We start from the raw sequence: 17,063 nt of genomic DNA on the forward strand, positions 1-17,063 counted from the left end.
GTTCAATGGGCAACAAACTCCAAAGGTCAATGCAGATCAAGGACACAAAGCACAGCTTTTAAGGGCTTAGTCTCAAGTGCTACAGGAATGCATCTCAATTACTGAATAGATTCTGGGGGGATCTCATGAATCCCCAGCCAGAGGAATGAGATCCAGAGCAAAGCTAAAGAAGTTAATCATCCATAAGGTGGAAAGGTTGGTTTATCAGCCAGGAAAGCAAAAAGCATTAGCAGTTTAAACCTTACACAAGATAAATTTGATGATGTGTTATGAGAGTTGCCACATGTTTTTCTATAGATCTAAATTAACACATGAGCCATTCACAAGAAGGCGGTTTCTCTTTGCCCTGCTATTGAGTTTTGAGATTATGTAAATGGGTTTCCACTTGTCTCTGCAACCCGGGCTCTATGGGAAGCAGAGGGCACTGTAGACGGCCAGAAAGTAGGTGAGCAGGTTTTGATGGAATCCGGAGATGTGGTCCAGTTCTAGCCCTCTTCATAGGTAAAAGATAGCAGTCTCATCTTTCTCAACATTGATGAAAATAATGATTTCAAAGTTATATGTAACTCAAAAGGGTTGGCTTAGACCATAGCTTTTGGAACTGCATTAAAATATTCTCCCCCACCAAAAGAAATTAGCATCAATTCATTTGACTTGTACTTTAGACATTTAGATGTGTGACTAACCTTTTTCAAGTTTTAAAAGTATGATGTATAGCATGGCACTAAAATCAACAATTTAAATGTGCTTAAAGAAAAAAATGAGGGCAGGAGAAATGGCTCAGCAGTTAAGAGCACTGGCTGCTCTTCCACAGGTCCTGAGTTCAATTCCCAGCAACCACACGGTGGTTCACAGCCATCTGTAATGAGATCTGGTACCCTCTTCTGGTGTGTCTGAAGGCAGCTACAGTGTACTTATATAAATAAAAATTAATAATATAATTTTAAAAAAAGAAAAATGAAAGATAAATAAATACATCCTCCAAATCCACTCACAAGGGAAAACTCTACTAACAACTTGGGGTGGATGATTCCAGAAACTGTTTGTCTCTATTGATACACAATTAGAGCAGCACATTTCCCCACCACCACTTCCTAATGTTAAATGCTAGGAAGTGTGCACAGGATTTTACAAATGTGATCTCACTGAAGCCACATAATAGTCACATCAGATAAAAGCCACTATGGTCATCACTATGTAGATGATGGGTCTGAGGCTGGAACAGAAAATGTTGGTAACTTGCCCAAAGTCATATAACTGATAAATGGTGACTGCAGGATACAAATCTAGACTATCTAACTTTAGAGCAGGAATTCTTTTTTTTTTTTTTTTTTTTTTTTTTTTTATTAACTTGAGTATTTCTTATGTACATTTGGCAAACATCCCTTCCCCCCCCTTCCTATGGGTGTTCCCTCCCCACCCTCCCCCATTGCCGCCTCCCCCGACAGTCTAGTTCACTGGGGTTCAGTCTTAACAGGACCCAGGGCTTCTCCTTCCACTGGTGCTCTTACTAGGATATTCATTGCTACCTATGAGGTCAGAGTCCAGGGTCAGTCCATGTATAGTCTTTAGGTAGTGGCTTAGTCCCTGGAAGCTCTGGTTGCTTGGCATTGTTGTACATATGGAGTCTCAAGCCCCTTCAAGCTCTTCCAGTTCATTCTCTGATTCCTTCAACGGGGGTCCCGTTCTCAGTTCAGTGGTTTGCTGCTGGCATTCGCCTCTGTATTTGCTGTATTCTGGCTGTGTCTCTCAGGTTCGATCTACATCCGGCTCCTCCTGTCGGTCTGCACTTCTTTGCTTCATCCATCTTGTCTAATTGGGTGGCTCTATATGTATGGGCCACATGTGGGGCAGGCTCTGAATGGGTGTTCCTTCAGTCTCTGTTTTAATCTTTGCCTCTCTCTTCCCTGCCAAGGGTATTCTTGTTCCCCTTTTAAAGAAGGAGTGAAGCCTTCACATTTTGATCATCCGTCTTGAGTTTCATTTGTTCTAGGCCACTAGGGTAATTCAAGCATTTGGGCTAATAGCCACTTATCAGTGAGTGCATACCATGTATGTCTTTCTGTGATTGGGTTAGCTCACTCAGAATGATATTTTCCAGTTCCAACCATTTGCCTACAATTTCCTAAAAGTCGTTGTTTTTTGATAGCTGAGTAATATTCCATTGTGTAGATGTACCACATTTTCTGTATCCATTCCTCTGTTGAAGGGCATCTGGGTTCTTTCCAGCTTCTGGCTATTATAAATAAGGCTATGAACATAGTGGACACGTGTCTTTTTTTTTATATGTTGGGGCATCTTTTGGGTATATGCCCAAGAGAGGTATAGCTGGATCCTCAGGCAGTTCAATGTCCAATTTTCTGAGAAACCTCCAGACTGATTTCCAGAATGGTTGTACCAGTCTGCAACCCCACCAACAATGGAGGAGTGTTCCTCTTTCTCCGCATCCTCGCCAGCATTTGCTGTCACCTGAGTTTTTGATCTTAGCCATTCTCACTGGTGTGAGGTGAAATCTCAGGGTTGTTTTGATTTGCATTTCCCTGATGACTAAAGATGTTGAACATTTCTTTAGGTGTTTCTCAGCCATTCGCATTCCTCAGCTGTGAATTCTTTGTTTAGCTCTGAACCCCATTTTTTTAATAGGGTTATTTGTCTCCCCTGCTTGTCTAACCTTTGTATATTTTGGATATAAGGCCTCTATCTGTTGTAGGATTGGTAAAGATCTTTTCCCAATCTGTTGGTTGCCGTTTTGTCCTGACCACAGTGTCCTTTGCCTTACAGAAGCTTTGTAGTTTTATGAGATCCCATTTGTCGATTCTTGATCTTAGAGCATAAGCCATTGGTGTTTTGTTCAGGAAATTTTTTCCAGTGCCCATGTGTTCCAGATGCTTCCCTAGTTTTTCTTCTATTAGTTTGAGTGTGTCTGGTTTGATGTGGAGGTCCTTGATCCACTTGGACTTAAGCTTTGTACAGGGTGATAAGCATGGATCGATCTGCATTCTTCTACATGTTGACCTCCAGTTGAACCAGCACCATTTGCTGAAAATGCTATCTTTTTTTCCATTGGATGGATTTGGCTCCTTTGTCAAAAATCAAGTGACCATTGGTGTGTGGGTTCATTTCTGGGTCTTCAATTCTATTCCATTGGTCTATCTGTCTGTCTCTGTACCAATACCATGCAGTTTTTATCACAATTGCTCTGTAATACTAGAGCAGGAATTCTTAACACCAAACCTATGGATTCTCTATATACATGTGGCTGTTAGATCCTCTCAAACATCTATCTATCTATCCATCTACCTATCCATCCATCCATCCATCTATCCATCTATCATCCATCTGTCCATTTATCCATCCATCCATCTATCCATCCATCCATGCGTCCATCCGTCCATCCGTCCATCCATCCATTCGTCCATTTATCCATTCATTCATCCATCCATCCGCCTACCTACCTGCCTATCTATCTATCTATCTATCTATCTATCTATCTATCTATCTATCTATCTATCTATCTATCTATCTGTCTATCTGTCTATCTATAGTACTAGGCATTGGTTTATGGTCTTGAGCAAGTACACTACCACCAAACTATTGCCCAAACTGCACATGTGTGTGTATGCATGTGCACATGCACAAGAGTCCAATCCTCTGGACCTGGAGTTGTAGGTGGTTTGAGCTACCTCACATGAATGTTAGTAACAAAACTGTGACCCTCTGAAGAGCAGTAAGCTCTCCATAGGCACCTCTTCAGCCCCTCATTTCATTTCTTTATTTAACAATAAGTGGAGGAACCAAGAAGGCTGAGATTCCATGAACACCAACAGTCATTTTGCCATACTGATTTCTTAACCCTCTATTTTTACATAGCTCTTTCTCAAATGGGTTTCTTTTCAGTTTTATCAATCTATTTTCTTACCTGAACCCATGAACCAGAATTTAGAGCAAAATCTACCACAATTTTTTCCTAATAGAAGAATCAGATATGTGGCTAAGTTCGTCTTGAGTTCCTCACAGGAGGTGTGCTTGAAACAAAGATCTTCACTGCAATTTGGGTGTAGCAATGAAATCTTTTTCTACATTTCTGTGATTTGTCCCAAAAGGTATAATGCACATTTTTGTTAAATCAATATTTTATGCATTTGAATGCTATTGGCTACACCAGAAAAACATTGCATACAGGTTAATGGCAATGTATGAAAATAAAGTCGACACCATCAGAAATTAGCTGGCATTTCACTAAAATGTCACAGCGTGTTCAAATACATTATTTGCCCATTAGCAATGGGAACATAGTCAACGGGCTCAGTGCCTCAGACATTTTAATTCGTCATTTGTACTTTAATTTTCAGGTGAGTGCACATTTAAAATGTTATTTATAGCGTGCTTTCTCCCTGTGTGTACTTCCAAAAGTCAACCAAGAGCTGGCTGGTAGGTTTGATGGTCCTCCTGAGGGAAGATGTTGGAGAACTTGATTATTTTTAACAAGCTTGTGAGCATCTATTTCCACTCATCCATCATCTAAACTAAGAGCAGTCAGATTAGGCATGTTAAGTGCTATGGTCTCATGTCTTGTACCTTACAGCATTTTTTCCATAATAAGTTAAACTTAAGCTGTATGGGACAGCATGACACTGACTCCGAGGTCGGAAAAACTGGTCACACTAGCTACTCTAATATTGCCAATGCATCTTATCTTTTCAAACATAAATGACCAAGAACCACTTGCCAAAATTTATATTAATAGCTAAGACATCCAGGGACAGAACTTTCTAGATTACAGATAGAACTGACAGAATGATCCAAAGTCCTCCTGGCTTATTTCAAGGTCCCTACTGTTTATCTGCACCCCCTGAGCCAAGCATTAGTGCCTCAGACAATTGATATGCACTGACTTGTGCTGAGACTTTGTGGTCAGGAGCCTTATCTGAGCTGTCATCATACCAGTTTGTCATCCATAAGTGAATGGTCAGATCAAAGCACGGTGACAATGACTAAATAGAAGAGGCAGGTGGATGAGGTCAGTCGGCCATCACTGCCAGATTTCATAGCACTGAACTCATCGTTTCGTGTTTAACAGTGGCCAGTCTGCTTGATAACGATATGAAAATATCCCCACATGCCTTTCACATTTCTCCATGATCTTAAAGGCTAACGAGTATGTAGTATGACTGCCCTCTTTCTGCCAACACCCTTAATACATATTTAATCCCAAGAGCCATTCTGGCAAAAGAAGCCCAAACGACATGGACTTCCTAGCCAAAGTGCTGTGCCAGGGGCATGATGTCACATTCGTAGGGAGGAACTCTGAAGGTTCTAAGATGACTAGACCACAGAAAACCATTTGAAACCAGCTCTTCATCGGATGTCTGGAATTGCTCTCCTCGATGTATCTCCAAAGAATTCACCAAAGCCCTCTACGAGCAAAAGAAATACGCGCATCCTCTGATGCGGCGGCTGCCAAAGAGAATAGGCTCTTGGTATTTGGGGATCTACTAATAAAACGGAAAACTCATTCTCACTTCCAAACCCAAATCAGCCCATGCTTCTCCCTGTCCTCTCATTTCTGCTCACATGTCTTTCCTACCATAAACTTTTCAACAGTGTGCTTTGAAACTCATACTCAACTACAACCAAATTCTTATATATGTATCAACTCTTCTAAGAACATCCCATTCACTTGGTCTAAGGTAGTGCACACGCACGCACGCACACGCACGCACGCACGCACGCACGCACGCACACAGGCACACATGAGCCTGTGCATGCACATGAGGTCAGACCCTTGCTCTTGCACCCAGAAGTTATTAAACTGCTAAGCAATTGTTAAACTGCCCAAGGGGAACATACTGATGTGCATACCACCTGCCTGGTAGTTCAGAAGGGAGTGGGTTCTCTCTACTCTCCTTGCTCTGATGGGCTTGAATGTGATAAAGATTTAACTCCATGCTCCAGATCACTCTCTCATACCTGCCTATTTTCACTGATGTCATCAAATAAGACCAGGTAATTTCTTTCTGCCTTGTTGCATCCATCCCCGCTTGGTTATTCAGTCTCCTTCCTTGATGCTGTAGCCTCTGGATCACTGTCAAGTTTCTGGTCGAGTCCATAATTCCCTTTCATAATCATTCTGATACTCTCACCACCAAAATTATTAGGGTCAGAGCCTGTGCTCCAGCTGCTCGGACAAGCCAAGCTCCATCGAGTATTCCTAATAAAGAAATTAAAAGAGCCAAATTCATGGCAAAAGGCAGGAAAGGGAGGTTTATTCAATGTGACCACTTAGAAAAGGACAAAAGAATTCAGTCGCATTCCTCCCCTCAGCTCCATCTGCAGAATTCTGGCATGAGGTTTAGATTCTACAAGTAGAGGGCCAGAGTAACACATAGCTAACACGTATGGTCAATGTGTGGCCCTGCCTATCACTCTCCCATCATTTAGGTTCCAATCTCTTCTGTAAGGTAGTCTGACAGGTAATAAATCTCTTTCTTGCTCCAGACTTGGCCTTTTCCTTCTCCAACAAATGAAATTCCAAGGAAATTATGATTTCTTTTGGATTCACTGTCCAAAACGAGAGACACAGTGTCATTTAGAACCCTCGTTTTCATAGTTCCTGAACACTCTGTTCTAATGATCTGTCTTTAGACTATCGCAGCCAGCAACTTCTAGGTCATAATTTAGCTCTCTGGTATTATAAAAACCATAACCAACTATAACTCCAACTATTTACCATTAGTTGTCTCTAGAACCTGAAATCTAACAGGCTTTGGTGGTGGTGATGGCAGAGCCTATAAGCCAATGGCTTTCTGATCCTTTCACTGGCTTTCATGTTCCCTTTCCCAAGGGAGCTGTTGTTGGTCTGTTGCTATGCATTGTAATTCTAAATTCTGGCCCCAAGATCTGGTTGCTCCTAACAAGGAATCTTCAGGGTCAAGGATATCCTCACCTACAACAAATGATGCTATGTAACCTTGCTCCTTATAAAACTATTGACTCACTAAAGATGCCTACAGCCTATAGCCAGGCAGAAGAGGCTACCGGTGGGGCTTCTGTTGGGGTCTGAGGAGAGACCTCAAAGGCTAGAACAAAGAGGTTAGGATAAGACACCATGGGATGGGTGAATCATGAAAACATGGCCATAAGGGTTGGCCAGTTGGAGTAAGAGTGGCCCAGGCAGAACATGGCAAGTTATAACTCAGGGTTCTTGACATGGACGGAGACACAATAGCTTAGAGGGTTGATATCTGCCTGGCTCTCATGCTTTAAGGCTTGTTATAAATATCAAAGTTTTGTGTCTTTTACTTAGGAACTGAATGATCAAAGGTGGGGTAGAAACCCCCAATTTATATTTACCCCAACAATACTCATTTTCCTTTTCATCTTACCTCAGTTTCCACTGCTTCTTCGTTTTCTGCCCCTTTCTGCCACTTGACTGTGGTCTTGGGGTCAAACTACAAACAGCCTTGTTTGACTCCCCCAGTCCTCATCCCTAATGCTCAAATCTATATCTACAGCAAAAACCACTTCATACCAACTGATCCCATTTTACATTCATGATCCTCAGCCTTAACTGGCCAGTTGTTGGTACCAATAAATCATTACTGCCGGCCTCTCCCCATTCTCACAAATCCTTTATGGCCTAACATCTCCCTTACCAAATCATTCACAAATACTTCCCCTTACTTCCCAGCTTACCAAGAAAAGTAAAACAACTGGAGATAAACTTCTACAATCTCCTATCACCTCATATTCTACTGTATCTTAGAGCATAAAGCTCATGGCTCATGTGAAGAACTGAACTGTCAGGGCCAGCTTCTCACCTTGTCCACTGGAGCCTGTCCTCTCTCAGCTATTCAGCCCCTCACTAGTATCAGGGCCCATTCTGTGCTAGCTCATTCTCCACGACTTAAGTGTAAGCCAGCTTTCTTTTGTCCTGACAGAACACTTGAGAGAGTTAGCATGAAGGAGGAGACATTTGTTTTGGCTTGGGATTTCAGAAGCTCATTGTCTTGGCTCAATAGCTTTTAGGCCTCTAGTGAGGTTGTACCCCTTGGCAGAAGCATGTAGTAGCCAAGAAATGAAGGAGGATGGTCTAGGTCCCATTGTCCCCTTCAAGGGCTGTATCTCTCAGAAATCTATTTTCTTCAACTGAGCCCCACCTCTCAAATTTTCCACTATTTCCCAGTAGCCTCACTGGCTGAGAATAAAAACATTTCTGTATTCAAATGTATTTCATTGAAATAGAATCTACGTCACTCCCTGCCGTGAGCCCTTCCTCCAACCCTCCTCATTATGCCTTCACTCTCGTTAAGAGACTCTTTTTCTTTTATTATTATTATTATTATTAGTAGTAGTAGTAGTAGTAGTAGTAGTAGTAGTAGTATTACATGTATGTATGTGCGTGTGTGTACACAGACACATAAATACAGCAGGTGTCTATAAATATAGTGAGTCTGCTTTTGTTGTTTGTGCGTATACTTTTTTTGGGATGACTACTCTGCCAGTAAGGAGGTTCATCCATGGGAGGTGCTAACTCTCCTTTTCCAGCAGTCCTTGGTTGCCTGTAGTTCTTTGTCTAGAGATGGGACCATGTGAGAATTTCTCCCATCAACCTCATGTGCCCACTGATACTACCAATGTTTTAGTCGTGTTTACACTGTCATTTCTAGGAGAGAACTTCACAGCGAACTTCACAGTATTCTAGCTCTTACAATCCTCTGGCCTCTCTTCTGTGATATTCTCATTCCTCAAGTCATCCATAGATGTAGGAGCTGTAATATAAATGTTTCCATTGGGGCTGCGCTCCCCACGGTTCATTAATCTCTGCATGATGTCTAGTTGTGGTTTTCTGTGATGATCTCCATTTGCTGAGCTAGAGACTTCTTTGATAAAGCCTAGATCTTTAACACATCCATCTTTGAACTACAAAAGCATACAAAGATGCAGCTTTTTTTCCCCCTGCAACGAGACCCTCTTGTGACTCTACTTTTCCCATAGACCTCACTTCATCTTCTCCTTTCCTTTATGAGAAACTCACTCCAAGACTTGCTCTTTACAATGAGTGGGAATTGTTTGAACTTCTCATCAAGATTGCGCTCCAGTGACTCCCTGAAGGTGAATTCGTGATGATCTGTTGCTAACTGCAATGATCTATCCTTATCCTCCATTTTCTTGCTTAAATATCATACATTTGATCCTCTCTCTATGGTGAAAACTCAGACTTTGGGTCCATGCACTAATTCCCTCCTGATGTCCTGAGTCACTCCTTCCCAGTCTCCTAACTCTATCTCATCTCATCTCTCCATCATCTTACGATAGAATTTTCTTCTTACCTCCTATCTGTATCTAAATATGGTTTTTTCATGATTTCCCCAGCTTCTCCTAAACCCACAAGCTTCCACCATCAGTTCCCTGTGTGAGGATTTAACCAACAGAGATTGCTTTGTGCATGTGATAAGATGAACATATAGTGTATGCATACATCATTAATCCGGTGATCCAAACTCATGCAAACACAAGCATACATAGTAATAATAAAAATTTTAGATAATGCCCCACAGACTGTGGACTTACAAGTGATCTCTCCTAATTGCTGATTCTGAGATGCAGGGGGAGGGGGATAACACAGGGTTCGCTATAATTAGTACACATTGTTTCATGCTTCCCTTCAGGCCTTTGATCAGGAAATGTTTAACATCAGAGCAAGCATTTCTAGATGTTAACAGCTGCTGTCTGAAAAGGATGATAGAAATCCTGAAGGCAAACATATGTGTTGTTGGTATGCAGGTCTGGTCTACAGACAGAATTACATGTGAGCTGGAAAGCCCAGATGACAAGTGTTCGTTTTGAAAAAGGATTCTTTTGGATATTTTATATGTATATGCGCATGTATAGCATGTGTTTGCAGGTGCCCAAAGAGGCCAGCTGAGGATATGAATCCCCCAACCTGTGTGGCTGTGAGCCACTGGATATGGGCACTGAGACTCACACCTGGGTCCTCTCTGTAAGAGCAGCAAACCCCCTTGACTTCTCTAGCCCCACCTCAGTCCTCTTAACTCAGAATGTATGCCCTTCCTTTTTTATTATACAAGAATATCCTGTTGGAATTATTTCAATGATTCTCATCAGGGCCCTGCTTTTTCCTCTTAAACATTCACAAGTTGAATCAAAATATTTCCTGCTGCCAGTCACGGCATGAGTCACTTTGGATGGTTAACAGCTTCAAGGCAGGTCCGTTCCTGGTTGACATGTACACATGGTTCCCAGGAACACATGTGAAGTTCAGTATTGATCCTAGATGGACCTGTTGGATCTGCAAAGACAAAAGTAAGATAGTGTGTGCACTAGTCTTCTCTCTCCCACCATAGCACCCTGATCTCTTGTAGATCAACAGGAGGGGGAACAGGAGCAAAAGCACTAAAGAATGCATGGCACTTTATCTACTCTCTTTATGCAGTGGTTTCCAAGAAACAGAAGAGAATAAAAGACATTAAGAACTAGTGCAGACATCCATATATAATGATCAGGTTTTACACATAGGTTGTGTCAATGCAGTGGTACCATCTATTTAAATTTACTGTATACTCTATAGACATTCTGGCCTGCACTTTATTTGTTTGGGTTTTTTGTTTGTTTGTTGTTTTTTATACTTTTTGATGGTGTATGAATCAAAGTCAGGGCCTTACACTTGCCACGTGGCTGGTCTACCACTGAGCTATACCCCTAGTCTATACGTTTTATTCTGTTTTTAAAGTCAACAAATTCCATTTAAAAATTTTTTATTACAAATGTTCAGCCCTAAAGGAAGCATATACAGTGTAACACCCTCCCACTACTCGGGGATCATGGTGAAAGGGGGGCAGAAGGAGTATAAGTGTCAGAGACCTCAAGGGGCTGTTATCTTCCAGACGGAGCAGAGCAGCTGCACCTGTGAATTCACAATGGCGTGAGAGCACGTGTGTAAGCCCAAGATAGAGCAAATCCCAGCAGGAAGAGGGGAGTTAGGCACATGATCCCTCCCCCAGCTAGAATGCTATTGCCAATTATTAGCTTCTAGGAGAAGAGACAGTCTCCCCTAAGAGCGCATGCCTAGGTAAGTCTGTCACTCGTCAGTGGGTGACCACACATCCAAGAATATCTGGGCAGCACAAGGTGATCTTGATACAAAGTTGAATAAGTAGAGAAGTGGGGTGAACCATGGAAGAGTTGGGAACCCCGAGTATGATTAAGGCATATTGTATGAAACTCTCAAAGAACTAATAACTCTTTGAAAGAAAAAAAATATGACATTTATTTTCTTGTGTGTTTGTGTATGTGTTGGGACTCAAGCTCAAGCTATCAGGTTTGGCAACAAAGCCGCCCTCTGAGCCATCTCCAAGCCTGACAAATTTCATTTTTAACGCTAAGCATTTGCACATAATAATCATATAAGTTAACAGATCTCACTGTGGTGTTTCTGAACATGCCCAACATGCCGTAACCACACCCGCCTTCTACCATGTCTTGCTCTCCTGATTCCTTAGTTAGAAACATTTTACACGATGTAATGATGCGAACTAGAAAAACACACCCAACAGAAGCATATCTCTTACCTTTAAGGTTTTAGATCACCAACTACAAACCGGCACTGATGCACTGGTGAGCAAACTCCTGTTGCTGAGAAACAGGAAGATTAAAGAGCAAGATGCAGCTGAGGTACGGATGAAGATATCTACAGCCTCAATTCAAAATATGAATTAGAGGCCAAAAATGTCAGAGTTTGAAATCCAAAAAAATTTTTAAAAATTGTTTGATATGAAAAATTCTCCTGTTGCTAAAGAATGTATGCCTCTTCCCTTTATTTATGAAACAAGAGTCTTTTCCTAGTGCTTGCTTTCAACTCGGACTGCTAGCACGACAGCAATATGTTATTTCTTTGGCATGCAACTTGGTGACTCGGGGTGATTTAAAATCAGCAGCAGTCAGTGTTTAGTAAAAGGTAGAAACTTTTTTGAACTCTTGATTCTTTGTGAATTTCACATCAAGTACCCCAATCCTACTCATCTCCCTCTCCCCTCATATCCATCCCCACCTCTCCTATCTCCCCACCAAAGGGGGTGGGGATATCTGGTTGTGAAAGCTATAATGTGTTACAGAGTGTCACAGTGTGTCCCACAGTATACCCTCTTGTCCATACTTCTCTGCTTGTAAATTGTTCATTGCAATGACTTGTTGGTTTGGTACAAGGTCTCTGGCTTCTGCTACACTATTAATACTGGAACCTCACTGGGACTCTTGGATATCTTGTTGTTGCCCTGTGTCATGGGGATCCAATAGTTTTGGATCTGTGGGACCAGCCCCTTCATGTATTCCAGCAGTTCATTGAAGAGGGTAGACGTTGGGGTGGGCCAATTCAAAGCCCTGGATCTGGGCCTGAGAGGTATCTTGAGCTGGTCAGCCCACCAGCTCACCTGCACTCATGGCACCATACCACTGAAGGGAGTTCTCCTGCCTCCCCCTCCCCTGCCATGGCTAGCCCATCCAATACCACTTCCAGCAAGGGGCAGAGGGTTAGAGCCCTACCACTCTCGTGACCCTAGGGCTGTCCTGTGCCGCCCAGTCAAGGTACAGGGCTGGAGCGTAGAGCCCTCTCTCCCAGGTGCTGCAGCTGGTGAGGGGCAGGGCCAGTTCTCATGATCCCAGGGCCAAGTCTCCAGCCTGCCGCAGTGGTGAGGAGCAAGTAGGGAGAAGGGTATCTCTCCCTTGTCCTTGTCACTCCACAGGAAACAAGTGACAGGGCCAGCTCTCCCATGCTCATACACTTGGGGTCAGCTCACCAACTCCTGCAACCAGGGCCAGCTCTACTGTACTTCCCAGGCGATAGGCAGGGCTATTCTCCAACGTACCGCAGCTGGCTAGAGGCTGGGTCAGCTCTCCTGTTCTCATGCCACCAGAGCCAGCTCTAACACAAGTCATCAACACATCCCAGGGCAGCAGCTCAGACCAGGAACCTCTGCCTGACCTTGATGGTTCAGACACCTATTACTACACAACCATGGATCCAGAAGTGGACCGCCCTCCACCATGGCAGCACAGGGCAGAACCCCACCATGGTCCCAGGGGGCATCACTGGGTAGAGCTGTTCCCTACTTCCCTCAAGTCTCCAGCTCTGCCTCTCTTCCTTATGCCCACATCCTTCTGCTTCTCTTTCTCTTCCATTTCTCCACCACTTACTTGTTCCCCTTAGTGGCCTCTGGGCTCTCTGAGTGTGTGGATTGTCTCAAGAGTGGTCTCAGAAGTGCTATGCTCTGATTGCCCATTGTGGTACCAGTCAGGGGTCATCTCAGGCATGGTCTCCAGCCCTGTGCTGCACCTTTCCACGCTCCAGGTCATCTGTCTTGGGCTCACTTCTGCCTGGAGCCCCAAGGTCCCAGGTGGCGTTGTTCTAGTCTCCAGCTCATTCCCACTGGGCCGTGCAGACCCCAGACAGGGTCTCCAGCTTGCTCCAAGCCCTGGGAGCCAGGCAGGTCCCCCATGGCAGTGGACTAGTGTTCCCCTCAGGTTTGCTTTTATCAGGGAATATTAGACTACTAATTATTCAGATGTTCACAGGTCAGAACACCAAGTGTAAACAAAGCATCTCTCCTCTCTGTCACCTACTGACGCATATGTGACAGAGCACCACAGATGTAACACCAGGACAGGACAGAGTAGAGTTTTTAAAAGACGATTTAAGAAAAGAGTGTGCTAGTCCCCCAGTCTTTAGGGGACGATTGTGGAGGAAGAGACTATGATGTGCTGTGCCTTACAAAGACCTGCTCTTGGCGAAGTCTGCTTAAGCATCTGAGCCTATTCTCTCCTCAACCCATGCAGAAGGGTGATGATTAAATGTGCAGATCCCGCCACACCAGAGAGCAAGGAAAGGAGTTCAATAGCAGGCAGCATGCATCCCTCTGTGTTCCTAAATGTGGTGGGATGTGATCAGCTGCTCCAAGCTCCTGCTACCTTCAGTGCCCTACCATAATGGAGTATACCTTGGACTATGAGTCAAAATATCTTTCCCCCACTTAAGTTGTCCTTTTATGAGCTGACATTTTATTACCGTACACAGCTCCTTAAATTGCTTTGGTTTTGTCAGGATTCTTTGTTTTTGATTTATTGATCTGTTTAAGACGGTTTAGTTGTATATTTCTGATGGTCTTGATCCTGAGAGGGGAAGTGAGACAGGAAGCAGTGGTAGGGACGGACACCTCAGGCAGTGAATGAGCACAAGAACATACTCTTGGGAGACAGGCTGCATGACAAACAAAGACTATTTAAACCTTTGGGGAGTGGGTAGGTGTCTTTGGGAGAGTGTACAACATTGGCCAGAGCCAGGGGGCTGAGAATACCTCATATGCATAGGCAGAACTTCACATATTGCGAAGGAGTCCATCCTGGTTGCCAGGCTACATAGCCTCCTCTGAGGGACAAAGGTTGGCATACTGGGATATGCAGGACCAGGGCAGGGCAGGAACAATCCTACTCCTGTCCATCTTAGATGGAGATGTCTAGGGTTTGGACACACCTTGACCCCACTCTTGCTTCAAGGCTTCCACACTCCCTAGCCCCACGCTCCTGTAGACTAGGCTCCTCTTAGCCCTCGGCCTCCCAAGCGCTGAGGTTCAAGGAGTAGGCCACCAAACCCAGCTTTGTTGGGGTGTTTTTAAATCACAGCAACAGGAAAGAGAAAACAGCTCTGGGATCTGTAAATGTCTTCTGAACTTCTCTCCTCACGTGAATCTGTGATGCACCACCTCCCGCTCTGTACCCAGGACTCCAATTCCTCTCTAGCCAGGACTTTTCCCTCTGCCCTAGACTCAGTATCATCTAAGGGCCTTCCAAGGATGGATGCCTTGGCACCAGCCCTCTGCTACATACAGGTGGCTACTTAAAGTCAGATTAATTAGCAATTGGCACTGGAGCGATGACTCAGAACGAGAGCACATACTGTTCTTCCAGAGGACCGGAGTTCAAGTCCCACAGTCATCATGAGCAGCTTAGGAGCACCTACAACTCAGGCTCCAGGTTAACTGATGTTCTCTTCCGCCCTCCACGGGCACTGTATGAATGGGCACAAACCCACACACAGACACGTGTGTCCACACAGTATAAAAAATAAGACGACATATCTTTTTAATTGGCATTAAACAAAAGTCAAAATACAACTTCTCAGCTTAATTAGCAACATTTCAAGAAACTACAAAGTCACATGTGGCTAGTGACTACCATATAGGTGGGGGCAAGTATAAAATATTCCTGCCTTCATCAGGAGTTCCAGTGAGTAGCACAGGTCTAGTTCTTGCCTGAGCTGAAGCATAACAGGGTTCCAGACCTTGGCAAAAGTGACTCCATGGTAGAAGTACCATTTAAGCCTAAGATTCAGCAGCACCATAGACAGTACCACCAGCCACAACGAAGACCTAATCCATCAAAGTTCGTAGTTCTCTAAGTGTTAACAACCTTGCTTTTTGGCTTCTATAGTTCCCCTTCTGGCAAACTGTCCTTGTTAACTGAAGTTTATCAACCAGAATATAGTTTTTGTGTGTGGTTAAAAGATCACCTTGAGAAAGGCTCACAGCTATACTAGAATCCCAAACACCCAGTGTAGTAGCCAGCTGACTAATAAAGACTACTGGCTTAAATCCATATCCGAGAAGTCCTCTCTAGTGGATACCCCACAACAGCACAGCTGGGAGTGCAGATGTGCACTTGATGTCTCCCCTGGAAGGCATTCTAAAGTCAGGAGCCCATTATGTTCTGAGTCTATTTAATATGTTCCTTCCAACATCTGCATATACCCTGATTTTACTTAAAATTGGCTCCATACAACAAATACATATATAAAACACATAATTGGGAGGATTTTTGCATCGATAATTAGAATATTTGGATAGAGTTTGTTCACTGAAATGACTTGAGGTCATTTTCATGATAGAAAGGTGGGTCACAGAAGAAAGGAACTGTCGTCGTCTTTAAATGAGTCTCCCTACAGAGTGTTTTCTCCTGTCCGGATCCCACCAAACAACGAAAACATTTTGTGAGAGATTTTCTTTATTAATATGTCTTTCCCCACACTTCACACTCAAATCCAAGTTCTGCTCTGTATCAACAGTGAATGTATTGTCCTCACTGCAGACTCTGACCATAATAGGAACGCCGAACATATTCTGCCACAAAAGAGTGAAAAGCAGACAGAAGAGCTCTTTGTCAAACTGCAGACAAGACCGGCCACAAGATTCTGCGGCTTTGTAGCTAACAAAAGGTCAGATGTGGGTCTTGGTTTTAATCAGAAGGCAGCCTGCCCTTCTGCCTCCTGAACCCAGCAAAGACATTCCATTCTCAGCACACCGATCATGTCACTGGGTCCCTTGCTCAAGGTGACCTCAGCCTGAGACTCGAAAGATGAAGCAGATTGAGAGCAGGTGAGTCACGGAGTTAAAAAGCCAGAAAGGGTAACCGAAGTCCAGACTTCAGAAGCACAGAGGTTCTAGAGGGGGCCCCACCTGGTGACAAATGGAGCTCATTTAGGAAAAGAAAAGCCATTCCCCAAGAGAAAGGTGATGTATGGCATCCCTCCGAGATGAGCCTGCTGTGCCTGGCTGTGCTAAGTGCCGCCATCTGAGGGGACTGTCCTCGTCTTCAGTGGAGTATGACAGACAGCTCTTTTTAAAGATGGCAAAACTGGGGGCTGGAGAAACGGATGAGCAGTTACCAGAGCACAGTGCTGTAGGGAACCTGAATGAATTTCTCAACACCCTCATGGCATCAGGTGGCTCCCAGTGGCCTGAAACTCCAATTATATGGGATCCAAGCCTCAGGCACCTGTACTCAAATGCTTGCACAGAAACACATACATGTAATTAAAGACTACCCCCCCCCAAAAAAAAAAACACGATCAAAACCGACAACAAACCAACCAACTGAGCAAACAAACAAAACAACCCTGGGATTATAGCATGTGTGGTTGGAAATACTATTACATATCTATAACCATTAGCAGTAATGGAATAGCAACATGATTTTGATTATGATACTTTTGCTAA

General features: G+C 43.7%; 1 protein-coding gene and 1 non-coding gene across 2 annotated transcripts in view; both read right to left on the bottom strand.

Moving 5' to 3' along the window:
- Positions 1-17,063, bottom strand: part of Filip1 (filamin A interacting protein 1) — a 154,189-nt gene that overhangs the window by 65,371 nt on the left and 71,755 nt on the right. The window lies entirely within an intron of this gene.
- On the bottom strand, positions 13,557-13,688 carry LOC116908407. Its single transcript, XR_004388950.1, has one exon. It is a non-coding gene; the product is annotated as a small nucleolar RNA SNORA17 (small nucleolar RNA).

This window comes from Rattus rattus, chromosome 8, assembly GCF_011064425.1.
Source record: "Rattus rattus isolate New Zealand chromosome 8, Rrattus_CSIRO_v1, whole genome shotgun sequence".
Lineage (NCBI taxonomy): Eukaryota > Metazoa > Chordata > Mammalia > Rodentia > Muridae > Rattus > Rattus rattus.